We start from the raw sequence: 15,505 nt of genomic DNA, 5'->3' as shown, positions 1-15,505 counted from the left end.
CGGTCGCAGGTTCGAATCCTGTCTCGGGCATGGATGTGTGTGATGTCCTTAGGTTAGTTAGGTTTACTTAGTTCTAAGTTCTAGGGGACTGATGACCTCAGACGTTAAGTCCCATAGTGCTCAGAGCCATTAGAACCATTACACATTAATGCGGTTCGTCTTACACCAACTGTTGTGGACTGACAAGACAGCCAGTCCACAGTGACGGGTAGCCGAAAGGCACGCGCTTAAACTCACGCAGACTGGCGTGAGGTCTGAAACAGGATACGTAATGAATGCTATAAAGAAAAGTACGTAGCTGCTGGAATACTTAACTTTAATCCACAATTGGTGAACATTGGTCTTGTTACTGTACATGCTTCATTAGTTACATAGCAAAGGATAAATGGCGCCTTGCTAGGTCGTAGCCATTGACTTAGCGGAAGGCTATTCTAACTATCTTCTCTGCAAATAAACGAGGCTTCGTCAGTGTTGCATCGCTAGCTAAGTCGTCCGTACAACTGGGGCGAGTGCTAGTAAGTCTCTCGAGACCTGCCGTGTGGTGGCGCTCGGTCTGCAATCACTGATAGTGGCGACACGCGGTTCCGTCGTATACTACCGGACCGCGGCCGATTTAAAAGCTACCACCTAGCAAGTGTGTGTCTGGCGGTGACACCACACCAACCAACTGCATACAGGTGGAAAGGTATATATGTAGCTATATAAAACTATTTTAATTAAACATTATATAATATTTGTTCAATTGAAACATATCACATCGTCATGAGTATAAAAATGAAGCAGTGAAACATCTAAACTAAACACAACACACACGTCAGGGAGCGAACCACTGCAGTAGCCCTCCATGCTCTGATACTACTGGCCACAGACTCAGGGTAGTCATTATTCAGTCGAAAATACTGAGGTCGTAACCAAGATATAGAAAATTAATCCGACGTTTACGAATTATTTGTTTATGGTCTCCCCGCTGAAGTTTTTAAAGCATGTTGTTGTTACTTGAGAATAGCGTTATAAACGAAGACTATTTTTGAAAATTCGCTCATCTCCTTTACATATGATTCGCACACCCGCCATTGAATAAGAAAATGGCAGCACATTCAAAACAGCTAAACGAGTGAGACGGCGGTACCAATAGCGCATGCGCAGTGAGGATGAAGGTCGAGCGCTAGCGGTATGTTCTTAGGCTGTATTAGTTTCTAATAGTGAGTCGGGTAGGAAGGGGGAGAGGGTGGAGGGGGGTGGAGGGAGGGGAGGGGAGACAGAGAGAGCGAGACAGAGGAAGAGCGGTGCCACACTCACCCGCACGTCGCCTCGTCTCCAACTGGTTGCATCTATCTTTGGTATCTGTATATAAGAAGTCTGATAACGGAGCACATTATCTGTTGTCGAGATTACGCTGTGGCAGCTAATTGCTGAATCATTTGTTGTCAACAGTAATTACCAGAAAAATGTACACTGTCACAGTGACAAAGGCAAAATCGAAGCTACTACACAATTGACGCATTGTCGGTGACATCATCCTTATTTTATATGACTCGTTAGATAGTTAGTGTCACACTCTATGACTCACTTGTGCTGTTCAAAATGTTCAAATGTGTGTGGAATCTTATGGGACTTAACTGCTAAGGTCATCAGTTCCTAAGCTTACACACTACTTAACCTAAACTATCCTAAAGACAAACACACATACCCATGCCCGAGGGAGGACTCGAACGTCCGCCGGGACCAGCCGCACATTCCATGACTGCAGCGCCTGAGACCGCTCGGCTAGTCCCGCGCGGCACTTGTGCTATTAAACGTAATGATGAAGAAAAACCCATTTTACATCGATGTTAAACAAGTAGACCAAGAAAGACGTGCAGAGATCAAATAAGATATAACGATAGACAGTAGCGGCACTGAAGAACAGAAGATGCTAGGGCAAACCTAACACTCGAAGAAAGAACGAGAAGAACAAATTCATATATAAATACAGCTGCGTGCTGATCATTTAGGGCTTTTTTTTTTTTACCTTTTTCCAGATGTAAATTAGTGATCCTACCTAACACTTTTTATCACATGTACATTATTGATCCCTGCCCAACACCTTTTACATATTACATAAGTAGAAATTGTGCTACGGAATAGAAAGGGTTGTCTAGGAGAATTTTCTCCAGTCTGCACTCAAATTTAACTTTTCTGTAGGTCAGATATTGTACATATATCATTGGGTAGGTGGTCAAAAATTTTGGTGGCAGAATTGTGCATGCCTTTTTGGACTTAACGTGAAATAATTAACGTCATTTTTCCTTCTAGTGCTGTAATTACATACATAATTGTTCATTCAGAATTACAGTGGGTTAATTTCCAACATTTTTCGTCGAGGTATGCATGTACTGTGAAGAAGAAGTCGAAATGCGTTACTCCTTAACAGACGTCTCCAAAATGATTGTGGGTGAGCACCACACACTGTACATTTCTGACCAATGAAAACTTTCTTTCTGACATTAATTCCCCAGAACACTGTTCTATAAGACAGTAATGAACAAAAATGTTACCTTGCCGATTCGTTTTTCTCTAAGTCTTCCTTTGATTCGAAGTGCAAATGTCACTCAACTGAGTTGTTCTAGGAGTTCAATAATACAAATAAAACAGTTTTCTTACTTACTACGGATAGTCCCCATCGCACGCCCCTCAGATTTTGTGGTAAAAGAAAAAGAAGAAGGATAGAAATAGTGAACGGTCCAAGTTCAAGACATGCAACATCGAGCGAATCGCTAGAGCCACAGCGTCGTGTTTGTATGGTCGAGGTGTCGGTCTTACAGAATATGAGTCACGTGGTAAGAACATATTACTGTCCTAAGTAGATGTGATGTAAAGTCAGAGCGCGCGTGACGCCTCATGGACCTCTTACAGAAATGAAAACAACAAACAAATGGGACTGAATTATGTTACAACAAAGAAATTCAAGAGTCAAAACTTCAAAAACGAAACAAAAGAGGCAAAATATGTGACACATATGTAGAACGTACAGGGTGTACGTACGTCTGGAGGTGCGTTCCTTACACCTCGATGTTGTAGACGTACGTTACACCGCGACACATACACATATTTGAATACAGCGAACAGACAGTTCGTAATTTTGTGGAAAAAGGGGCACGAAAGAGATTTGAACCCAGACATCCTCCTTCGCAATCCAACGCCGCGTCCACATATACCATGATGGCGTTGCTATTCAAATGTATTAGGTATTGTACATCTTCAACTTGGATTACTCACAGTTCCTGTCTTGCTTCTTTTTTCACAGTTCAATACATCTTCTTCTTGTTTTCATGCTTGATCTGTGTTGTGATTTTGACGCACTATGTATTGGGCCGCCTTACCACTAAATTTGGGGAGGGGGGGGGGGGGGGCAATGATGAGTTTCCCTTGTTAGCAACAGATCGCAGCACCCTTGATGCCATACTTTATGAACGAAATACTCGCTTCAACAACGGTTTTTTAAATAAATTCTCATTATTATGGACATATACTAGTTTTGAAGTATCCGTCTTAGTAACTATTTCTTCAACGTGTGTTACCTTTATTAGTGGTGGAGTACTTCTAAACGTACACAACTGAATATGCCGCGTCTCTTTGCCATTGGGAATGAAACCATTTGCAGAAAACCGCTCAATAATACTTTCAAAAACACTGTTTAGCGTTTCTTCTGTTGTTGTATGTACATTTGGATTGATAAAACACTTGCATCACCTATAAAGCACTAACTGTGCTTGTTTCACATCAGATTGCAGGTGCCTGTTCGTATAGCGCAAAGGGCAGCGCACTAGTTTGTCACACAGGGACGTTAGCCTGATTAATACTCTGGCTGATACACCGGCCAACCCAAATGTAGTTCCTAGGCTGTTGCCCACACTCGTTTAGGCAAATGCTGGGCTCGTTCCAACTTCCCGTCTCACAAACATTTAAAAAGTTATCATACACAGAACAAAGTTTACACAATTCAGATAGGTGGCACATATGTCTTCCCTGCCTTAGGCAGCTAACTACTGAGCTAACACAAGAGGCATCAAGCCACAAAATTAAATAAATTCAATTTACAAAATCTTGAGTACTGCAGAGCCCATCCTACAAGGGGAAAAGAATAACGAATAGACGAAGGAGGACACAGTGTCCCACGCAAAGCCAGAACACCTTCCACTATGTGATCAAAAGTATCCGGAAACCCCGAAAAACATACGTTTTTCATATTAGGTGCATTGTGCTACCACCTACTGCTAGGTACTCCGTATCAGCGACCTCAGTAGTCATTAGACATCGTGAGACAGCAGAATGGGGCGCTCTGGGGAACTCACGGACTTACAACGTGGTCAAGCCATTGGGTGTCACTTGTGTCATATGTCTATACGAGAGATTTCCACACTCCTAAACATCCCTAGGTCCACTGTTTCCGAAGTGATAGTGAAGTGGAAACGTAAAGGGACACGTACAGCATGAAAAAGTGCACAGGCCGACCTCGTCTATTGACTGACAGAGACCGCCGACAGTTGAAGAGGGTCGTAACGTGTAATAGGCAGACATCTATCCAGACCATCACACAGGAATTCCAAACTGCATCAAGATATACTGCAAGTACTATGAGAGTTAGGCGGGAGGTGAGAAAACTTGGATTTCATGGTCGAGCGGCCACACATCACGCCGGTAAATACCAAACGATGCCTCGCTTGGTGTCAGAAGCGTAAACATTGGACGACTGAATAGTGGAAAAAGTTGTGTGGTGTGACGAATCACGCAACACAATGTGACGATCCCATGGCAGGATATGGGTATGGCAAATACACTCCTGGAAATTGAAATAAGAACACCGTGAATTCATTGTCCCAGGAAGGGGAAACTTTATTGACACATTCCTGGGGTCAGATACATCACATGATCACACTGACAGAACCACAGGCACATAGACACAGGCAACAGAGCATGCACAATGTCGGCACTAGTACAGTGTATATCCACCTTTCGCAGCAATGCAGGCTGCTATTCTCCCATGGAGACGATCGTAGAGATGCTGGATGTAGTCCTGTGGAACGGCTTGCCATGCCATTTCCACCTGGCGCCTCAGTTGGACCAGCGTTCGTGCTGGACGTGCAGACCGCGTGAGACGACGCTTCATCCAGTCCCAAACATGCTCAATGGGGGACAGATCCGGAGATCTTGCTGGCCAGGGTAGTTGACTTACACCTTCTAGAGCACGTTGGGTGGCACGGGTTACATGCGGACGTGCATTGTCCTGTTGGAACAGCAAGTTCCCTTGCCGGTCTAGGAATGGTAGAACGATGGGTTCGATGACGGTTTGGATGTACCGTGCACTATTCAGTGTCCCCTCGACGATCACCAGTGGTGTACGGCCAGTGTAGGAGATCGCTCCCCACACCATGATGCCGGGTGTTGGCCCTGTGTGCCTCGGTCGTATGCAGTCCTGATTGTGGCGCTCACCTGCACGGCGCCAAACACGCATACGACCATCATTGGCACCAAGGCAGAAGCGACTCTCATCGCTGAAGACGACACGTCTCCATTCGTCCCTCCATTCACGCCTGTCGCGACACCACTGGAGGCGGGCTGCACGATGTTGGGGCGTGAGCGGAAGATGGCCTAACGGTGTGCGGGACCGTAGCCCAGCTTCATGGAGACGGTTGCGAATGGTCCTCGCCGATACCCCAGGAGCAACAGTGTCCCTAATTCGCTGGGAAGTGGCGGTGCGGTCCCCTACGGCACTGCGTAGGATCCTACGGTCTTGGCGTGCATCCGTGCGTCGCTGCGATCCGGTCCCAGGTCGACGGGCACGTGCACCTTCCGCCGACCACTGGCGACAACATCGATGTACTGTGGAGACCTCACGCCCCACGTGTTGAGCAATTCGGCGGTACGTCCACCCAGCCTCCCGCATGCCCACTATACGCCCTCGCTCAAAGTCCGTCAACTGCACATACGGTTCACGTCCACGCTGTCGCGGCATGCTACCAGTGTTAAAGACTGCGATGGAGCTCCGTATGCCACGGCAAACTGGCTGACACTGACGGCGGCGGTGCACAAATGCTGCGCAGCTAGCGCCATTCGACGGCCAACACCGCGGTTCCTGGTGTGTCCGCTGTGCCGTGCGTGTGATCATTGCTTGTACAGCCCTCTCGCAGTGTCCGGAGCAAGTATGGTGGGTCTGACACAATGTGTTCTTTTTTCCATTTCCAGGAGTGTACTTGGTGAACGTCATCTGCCAGCGTGTGTAGTGCCTACAGTAAAATTCGAAGACGGTGATGTTATGGTGTGGTCGTGTTTTCCATGAAGGGGACTTGCACCCCTTGTTATTTTGTGTGGCACCATCACGGCACATGCCTACATTGATGTTTTAAGCACCTTCTTGCTTCCCACTGTTGAAGAGCAATTCAGGGATGGCGATTGCATCTTTTAACAGGATCGAGCACCTGTTCATAATGCACAGTCTATGGTGGAGTGGTTACAAGACAATAACGTCCCTATAATGAAGTGGCCTCCACGGAGTCCTGACCTGAATCCTATATAACACTTTAGGGATGTTTTGGATCGCCGACTTCGTGTGAGGCCTCACCGACCGACATCGATACCTCTCCGAAGTGCAGCACTCCGTAGAAAATGGGCTGCCATTCCCCAAGAAACCTTCCAGCACCTGTTTGAATATACGCCTGCGAGAATGGAAGCTGTCATCAAGGCTAAGGGTGGGCCAACACCACATTGTATTCCAGCATTACCGATGGAGGGCACCACGAATTTGTAAATCATTTTCAGCCAGGTGTCCGGATACTTTTGATCACATAGTGTACATACCAGTTAATCATTTCTAGCTGATTGCTTGTGTAGTAGCAACACTGCCTCGAAAGTTGGGTGCATTTTGTTGGAAAGCTGAGAGCAGCTTTGTGTTCGTGCGTCAGTTGTGAGAAGCTCGTTTTTGCTGAGTTGTTACAGAAACGGGGCAGCCTGCATTAGAATAGCAAATTGATATTGTGGAGTATTAAAGAAAGGATTCATCAAGGAATGTAAAGAAATTTTTCAAGTGAAGTATCCTGGTAGGCAACTTCTCACGACTAGCAATATTCAAGGTCTGTACAAATGGAGGGGTGTAGGATCTGTTCAGCATGTGTAAAGGAACTGGCGACCGACAGTGAGGATCTGTGAAACCAAAGAAAGAGTTCGCATGGACATTATGTGAAGTCCCTGCAAGACGGTAAGGAGTTTATCACAGAGGATTAGTGGATTCAAAAATGGTTCAAATGGCTCTAAGCACTATGGGACTGAACATCTGAGGTCATCAGTCCCCTAGAATTAGAACTACTTAAACCTAACTAATCTAAGGACATCACACACATCCGTGCCCGAGGCTGAATTCGAACCCGCGACGGTAGCAGCAGCGCGGTTCCGGACTGAAACGCCTAGAACCGGGATTAGTGGATCTCGTACACAGTGTCATCGTGCACTAAAAGATATGAAGTGAAAAACATATCTTGTGAGTGTGGCACAAGAGTTGATATCTGAGACTCAGGGGGAAGAAAAGAAAGAGTTCATTTCTGTAACTGCCTAAAGTAGCCTTTGTTCTTCTTAATCGTTGAAGCTACTTCCACGCCACATTTCATCGAGATGGGTTCAGTGATTTAGTCGTGAAAACGTAACAGAGTTACTTTACCCACTGTCTAGTCTAACTCCGTCTTCAGGCCACAAGCGGCCCATCAGGACCATCTGACCGCCGTGTCATCCTCAGATGAGGATGCGGATAGGATGGGCGTGTGGTCAGCAGACCGCTCTCCCTGTCTTTTCGATGGTTTTCTTTGATCGGAGCCGCTACTATTCGGTCGAGTAGCTCCGCAATTGGCATCACTAGGCTGAGTTTGCTCCGAAAAATGGCAACAGCGCATGGCGGCCCGGATGATCACCCATCCAAGTTCCAGCCACGCCCGACAGCGCTTAACTTCGGTGATCTCACGGGAATCGTTCTATCCACTGCGACAAGGCCGTTGGCACCTACACTGTACAGTCACATTAATCTGACAACCTGTCAAAAGGCTGAATAACCTCTTTTGTAGGGCAGAACGCTTCGAGACGTGCAGGACGAGAGTCAGTAAGGTTCTGGAACGTAGTGAGAGGGATGTGGACACATGGCAGCTCCAGTGCCATGGCCATCTACGCTGGGTTTCTCGGTTGAGAATCCATGGTGCAAACAGCTTGATTGAGGTTTTCCCATAGATTCTCGATTGGGTTTAAATTTGGGGACAAAGGCGGCCGGGGAGGTATGGTAAACTCATCCTCGTGCTCTTCAAACCACGCACTTACAGTGCAACTGAGTGACACCTTGCGTTTTCCTGCTGGTGGAGATCATCATCCCAAGGAAAAACAAGCTGCATATAGGGGACGTATGGTCCCAAATGATAGATGCATTCTTGATTTTATCCATTGTGACTTGCAGAATGACGAAAACATTCCGTAGACCATAACGCTCCCTCCTGACCAGCACCCTTCCGACGATTGTTTCAGGGTGTTTGCTTTCAGACGTTTCACACCGTACACGCCAACGGCCATCTGTCCAATGGAGTATAAAACGTGAGTCCTCTGAAGCTACTACCTGCCGCGACACAGTGAACGTCTAGCTGCGGTATTGGCGAGCAAATTACAGCCTTCGTTACCGGTGGACAGCAGTCAGCATGACTGCATGAACCAGGCGACCTTCTGGAGAGGCCCATACGTAGCAACTTTCACTGGATGTTCGTTGAAGATATACTATTGGTATCCGCCATGGTTCATCTGGGCGATCAGCTGCTCAACAGTTGGCCGTCCATTCTCTCGTATACATCTCTTCAGCAGTCATCCACTGCTGTTAACTATGGCCCATTGTGAACCGCAGTTGCCTTGGCGCCAGTTTTGGATAGCGCTGTTTTGGCATGAAAGGTATGCATTAACAACGGTGGCACCCGAACGGTTTACAAACCTAGCTTTTGCGGAAATACTTCCATCCTTTTCTTGAAAGCCAATGAGAAGGCTCTCTTGGACGACAAATAAATCGTTCCGTTTCCGCATTATGACAATGACTGTGCTGTTTTTCGCGTCCTCCCGACATGCTCCATATACCCTCAACTGCTAATGCTGCACCTGTCGTCTGTGAGTGGTTATTGCATGTTGACGTCGAACATAGGTGACAGGCACATTACTGTGAGTAGACCATGCATAATACACTCTAAAACTACAAAAGGGATGCCCAACGAAGGAATTATCTGAATGGGACAGAAATCGGTAGATGTGGTGTACGTGCACAGACAAACAATGATTACAGTTTCAGAAAAAATTGGTGATTTATTCAAGAGAAAGAGCTTCACAAATTGAGCAAGTCAGTAACATGTTAGTCCACCCTGTCCCTTATGTAAGCCGTTATTTAGCTTGACATTGACGGATAGGGTTGTTTTATAACCTCCTGAGAAATATCACGGCAAATTCTGTCCAATTCGCCCGTTAGATCGTAAAAACACCGAGATGGGCGATGTAAACTGCTTATAATGCTCCAACCCTTCTCAGTAGGGTACGATCCTGCTACCTTGCTGGCCGTGTTAGGGTTTGGCTGGCACAAAGACAAGCAGCGGAAGCTCTCGCCATGTGTGAGTGGGCATTATGTTGCTGAAATGTAGAGTATCGGCGATGTACCGCTGTGCTGTAAGGTTGCGGCGGATGACAACCACAGGGGTCCTTCTGTGAAATGAAATGGCACCTCCTACCTGTCGAGCCATGTGGCGAGCAAGTCAGGATGGTATCCCAACGCTACCCGAGGCGTCTCCAGACACCGTTTCACCCTTCATTGAGCCGCAACTCAAAGCGGACTCATCACTGAAGGCAGCTGTACACCAGCCAATGACTTTCCATGCTGACTCCTTTGGTTGTCATCCGTGGCAAGCTTACACTACAGCAGTAGGTCGACGATATTCTGCCCCCCGTTTTGTTGCCATTCATAGTAAGTCATCCTGGGGTTACACTTCAGCAGCATAACGCCCCTCGCAGACGGTGAGAGTTTCTACTGCTTGTCTTCGTGCATGCCAAGCCCTACCTTGGCCAGCAACGTTGGCGAACCTCTCCCCAACTGAAAACGTTCGTAGCATCTTGGGCAGGGCCCCCTATCATCTCAGGATTTTGACGATCTAACGCGCCAGTTGCACAGAATTTGGCACTATATCCCCCAGCAGGACATCCAACAACTCTATCAATGCCAAGCCGAATATCTGCTTGCATAAGGGTGGACGTGGACCAATGCGTTATTGACTTCCTCAAATTGTGAAACTCTTTCTCTTGAAAAACTCATCCAAATTGCATGGATTGTTATCATTTGTTTGTTGTACTTGTACAGTCACACGTAAGTCAATTCAGTTATTCACAGAAGCGGAAAAAGTAGGCAGTAACAATTATGAAATTCTACAATATTTTCATATTTACATCCACAGGGCGCCGGTACAGAATAAAGGTAGCAATAAAACGTATTGGGGGCGCGAGAATTTCTTAAAATTGCTTTACTACTAGTCTATCAGTCTCCATCGAGATTAGAACCCAAAACAAACCAGACCTCCCTTGCAGTAGCTAACACCTTTCACTGCGCAAGGAGACAACCCAGGCAAACAGCCCTCTATTATTACCCCAGACATGAATAAGCCGGCGATTTCGCAATGAAAGTGGCAAAATGATCTGCAGCTTCTGTTGCATACAGCTTTCTGGACTATGTAACGTCTCCTGGCCAGTCCTCATAAAAAGCGTGTGATAGAATTTTTTCCGTGTGTGTAAGACCAGTTAACATTTATCGATATAGTGCCACGCACACGGCGAAAGAGAAATAATTTAAACATGAACAAACACGACCAAGTGAAGCAATAAAGCAAGACTGTGTCAACATTTCACGAATGTACGATGTATGTATGTAGAACATTCATAATTATTTGACGTTTTATCCATTTTTTAACTTTGAATCCATGACATATTATTATCTTTGAAAATCTTGTTAAATGAATTAGTGATTATGATCTGTGCCTCAGATAAAAAGAACAATTCAGTATATGTATAAATAGTAAAAAGCATTGTAACAATCTCTTTATTCTCTTTGGGGTTCGTTACGAGTAACACTCCCGTGTTAAGCAAATGTATATGCTAGCCGTGAGTCTTTTGGTCTTGAAGCTTGAGATCCACCATTAGGCGAGTTGTTGTAAAAAGGTGTGTAAAATTAATGCATTTTTGTTTGAATATATAGAGTTTGAGCAAATATGTATTTAAAATAATTTGTAAAGTTGCCACCCATTCGTCCCGTGATTAATTTAGACATTTTCAGCATTTAATTTAGCGGAAGCCGCTGTACCAATCTGCGCGGGCAACGGCCGCAGAGCAAATGGTTCAAATGGTTCTGAGCACTATACGGCCGCAGACGCGGCACATTTAAAAAAATATTTATTTCAGGCATCGCAGTCACCTCGCCGGTAAAGCGAGGTAACATAATAATATTTAACATTTTATTACAGCTTACAGCAGTGCCGGCACACTATATCATATTATTCAGTGCATTTCTCAGTTTGATTTGGAAGGTGCTGTGCGACATGTTCCATGCGGCCGCAAAAAATTTAACGAATAACTGTGTTATGACTTTATCATTTTCACATTTTGTGGCAAGGTGTGCTCTGTGAAACTAAAGCAATGTTTTACATTTTTTCCCTGAGATTAAGAGAACGCGGGCTAGCCGCGCGCCTATTCTAATTAACAGTATTCAAAAATCCACTGCATAACGTAACCTACATTCAGTGCTGTGACGATCATTTGAATTTCATTACTGACTTTTCTGAATACGATGCAAGGTAGTGAGTTCAGATACAGTTTTATTTCTTTCTTGATTACGTTACAGTAGCAAGTGAATGTTTCCTACATGATTATCCAGAGCAGATGTGCCACATTTATGATAAATGTGTTTATTCCCTCTCCCACCCCATAACCACAAGCCGAATAAAATTAACTCCAGTGGTAAAAAAAAACATGAATTTTCTACCTTTATGTCACCGCTCATGTGGCTATAATTCGATATGTTTATTGAAAGAACAAAATACTGTTATTAGCGAGTAACATTAGTAGGATAATTCTGCACCACCCCAGGAAATAAACGGTTACATAACTGCCAAAAGTATTCTACAATGTTTCGGATTCTCCATTTGACTCGCCACAGCCAGAAAACGTTTATTAGCCGATGTGTTCCTTAAGCTAGCTAGCAATGGGAATGCTCGCACTTCTAAAACGCGGTTGCATTAATACTGGAATCTGAATCACCACGTGTGTAGGCAAATGGACTTTATTTGCACTCCTGTAAACGTGATTTGGATCTGGTTGGTTCTGAGCACTATGGGACTTAACATCTGTGGTCATCAGTCCCCTAGAACTTAGAACTACTTAAACCTAAGGACATCACGCACGTCCATGCCCGAGGCAGGATTCGAACCTGCGACCGTAGCGGTCACGCGGTTCCAGACTGTAGCGCCTAGAACCGCACGGCCACACAGGACGGCGATTTGGATCTAAAGCGTAGCTACGAGTAATATGCTGATGTATCGACTGCAACTAGAACATTTCGAATAAAGAGTAGGGGGAATTATTTATGTGGCCCTCATCTTCATTAACTGTGATAGCTATATTCGGTGTTAGGATTTCGTCACCCAAATCGGTAAAAATGGAACGCTACTAGTCTCACTTTCTTGACCATCTATCTGTCTACCCAACTCTGAAACCCCGTTAACCTGGAGTACGGGTAGACATAATAAGCGGAAATATATCGCACTTCATGCGGTATACGGTCCCTTGGTGATGTAAAAAAGTGTTTTTCTACGTCAACGCAATCTAAAGATACAGCCGTTTATGTAAAGAAAGTTTACGCGAAAGGTCAAAAAATAGCTCTAATAACTATGCGACCAAACTGCTTAGGTCATCAGTCCCCTAGACCTAGAACTACTTAAACCTACCTAACCTAGCTCACATCCATGCCCAGGGAAGGATTCGAACTTACGACCCAAGCAGCCGCGTGGTCCGCGATATGACGCCGTTGAACGCACGGCTAACCCGCGCCGGCGCCGGCAAGCTGTTAATATCATCTAGTGTTGCTAAAAAGTTATTCGCTTCTGGTGAATGATTTTCTGTGCATTTCATTTAAGACCGAATAACTAAAATATATTTGATGTTACGGAAGAGGAAGGACGCCTAATTCATTTCCCCTTGTCCTTATTTATAGTGTTACAGTGGCAATCTGAGGATTCGTACTATCCATAAACCCACTTTAGCACCAAGTCACAGATATGTGAATACAGCACATAGGCTTATACCTGAGGTATTTCGTTTCCCACGAAGTGGTGGCAGACATTGCTGTGGCGTCTTCGAAGCGCGAGCTTCCCCAGTGCTAGCTATCTCAGCACATCAGCTGAGCGAACGTTTTCTTCCTGCTGCTAGTCTAATGGACAATGGCAACACCGTACCATACGTTTGACAACTATGTGACCATCGATTTACGTTATTGAGTGGTTCATAATTACGTTAGTAAAGCCAATCCAAATTTTTTTGTCCTTTAAATAACATTTGCTACATGATTCGCATGAAGAAATTGCTACTTACATTGACATTTTTATGTTGCGAATTAGTCGTCTTATCCATCACATGGACAGCGAGGATGCTCTGTTTTGCTACAGTTGTTTCATAGCTTAGTGGTACTGTGTGTTGGTTCAAATGTTCAAATGCGTGTGAAATCTTATGGGACTTAGCTGCTAAGGTCATCAGTCCCTTAGCTTACACACCACTTAACCTAAATTATCCTAAGAACAAACACACGCACCCATGCCCGAGGGAGGACTCGAACCTCCGCCGGGACCAGCCGCACAGTCCATGATTGCAGCGCCCCAAGACCGCTCGGCTAATCCCGCGCGGCAACTGTGTGTTGGTGGCGTTGCCAGTTTACATAATGCGCATGTAACACACAATAAAAGCGTTTTATGCCTACAGTGATCAGTCTACTTGAAAAACGTTTGTTGTCATCGTAATTTATATAACTTGCTCTTCGACTTCCAATTTGACAATTTGTGGAAAAATGTTTTACCTTGCTAGTCCTAGTTCCAAACATTGTCTGACTGAGAAAACGTAGGAAAGCAGAGAAAGCAATTATTCGCTATAGTAGCAAACTTCTGAATCCACTGGACACTTGAATTCTCTATATTGATTCTGAGAGTTTTGTAATTCCTCTTGTTATTTACTGTCTCAGTGTCATCCGTGAGAATAAAATTAAAGGCAGTGGGATTAGGTTCCTGATCTATATACTGTCTATTAATATTCTGCGCTGCTACGTAAATTTTAACGGTTATATTCTTTACGTTAAACATGGTATCGGTTTCAGTTCTAGGATCGACGATAAACTTCAGAAATACAATTACAGAATAGTGGCATATCGATTATGGCTCCTCACCATCAACAATAGTTGGTACCCATAGTTTCGTATTTGCTATTTGACCGTCGTCACCCTTTAGATGCCATTTTTGACTTGCTTCTTAATATGTCCTAAAATTACAGATTTGTTGAAAAAATTGTTAAATACGCTATTCCACAAATTAAAAACTTCCAGTTATTCTTTATATCTTGAAACTCACTACCGTTCACTTTCACTGAAGAAAAGATTCATAATAATAAAATGAAATCAAAGATTATAATCTCAAAGCATACTGTGAATGGTTAAAATGAACTAAAAATCATCTTCTTGTCTAAAAGACGTTACTGTTCCAGAGAATTTCGGCACCTCTCAAAATTTTTTACACCTTTGATGTTTAGCCACATGTGGACCAATAGTGGGTCTCATGAAGCGGCACTGTTTAGCTGTCACGAAATAAAGCCTCAAAAATCAGTAAATAAAACTATTCTTCTACTGTTGCTCCGAATCGCATATACCAATCTCCCTCTGCTGCGACAACGACTCGAAGTCTATTGGGTAGTTGATTTCTCTCTTCTTCTTCGGGCCTCCTTACCTCCTCTTCTAGCCCAACCTTCGCTTCATCAGCGAGTTTCTCCTCAATATTTTTCATTTGTGCTGAATTACTTTTTACCCTTCTTGCATATACACGTGTGTCATGTATTTTTTAGACACTGCATGAATACACAGGGTGAGTCACCTAACATTACCGCTGGATATATTTCGTAAACAACATCAAATACTGACGAATCGATTCCACAGACCGAACGTGAGGAGAGGGGCTAGTGTAAATGGTTAATACAAACTATAAAAAAACGCACGGAAGTATGTTTTTTAACACAAACCTACGTTTTTTTAAATGGACCTCCGTTAGTTTTGTTAGCACACCTGAACATATAAACAAATACGTAATCAGTGCCGTTTGTTGCATTGTAAAATGTTAATTACATCCGGAGATATTGTAACCTAAAGTTGACGCTTGAGAACCACTCCTCCGCTGTTCGA

This window comes from Schistocerca piceifrons, chromosome 5 (assembly GCF_021461385.2).
Source record: "Schistocerca piceifrons isolate TAMUIC-IGC-003096 chromosome 5, iqSchPice1.1, whole genome shotgun sequence".
Taxonomy (NCBI): domain Eukaryota; kingdom Metazoa; phylum Arthropoda; class Insecta; order Orthoptera; family Acrididae; genus Schistocerca; species Schistocerca piceifrons.
This window is presented reverse-complemented; position numbering follows the sequence as displayed.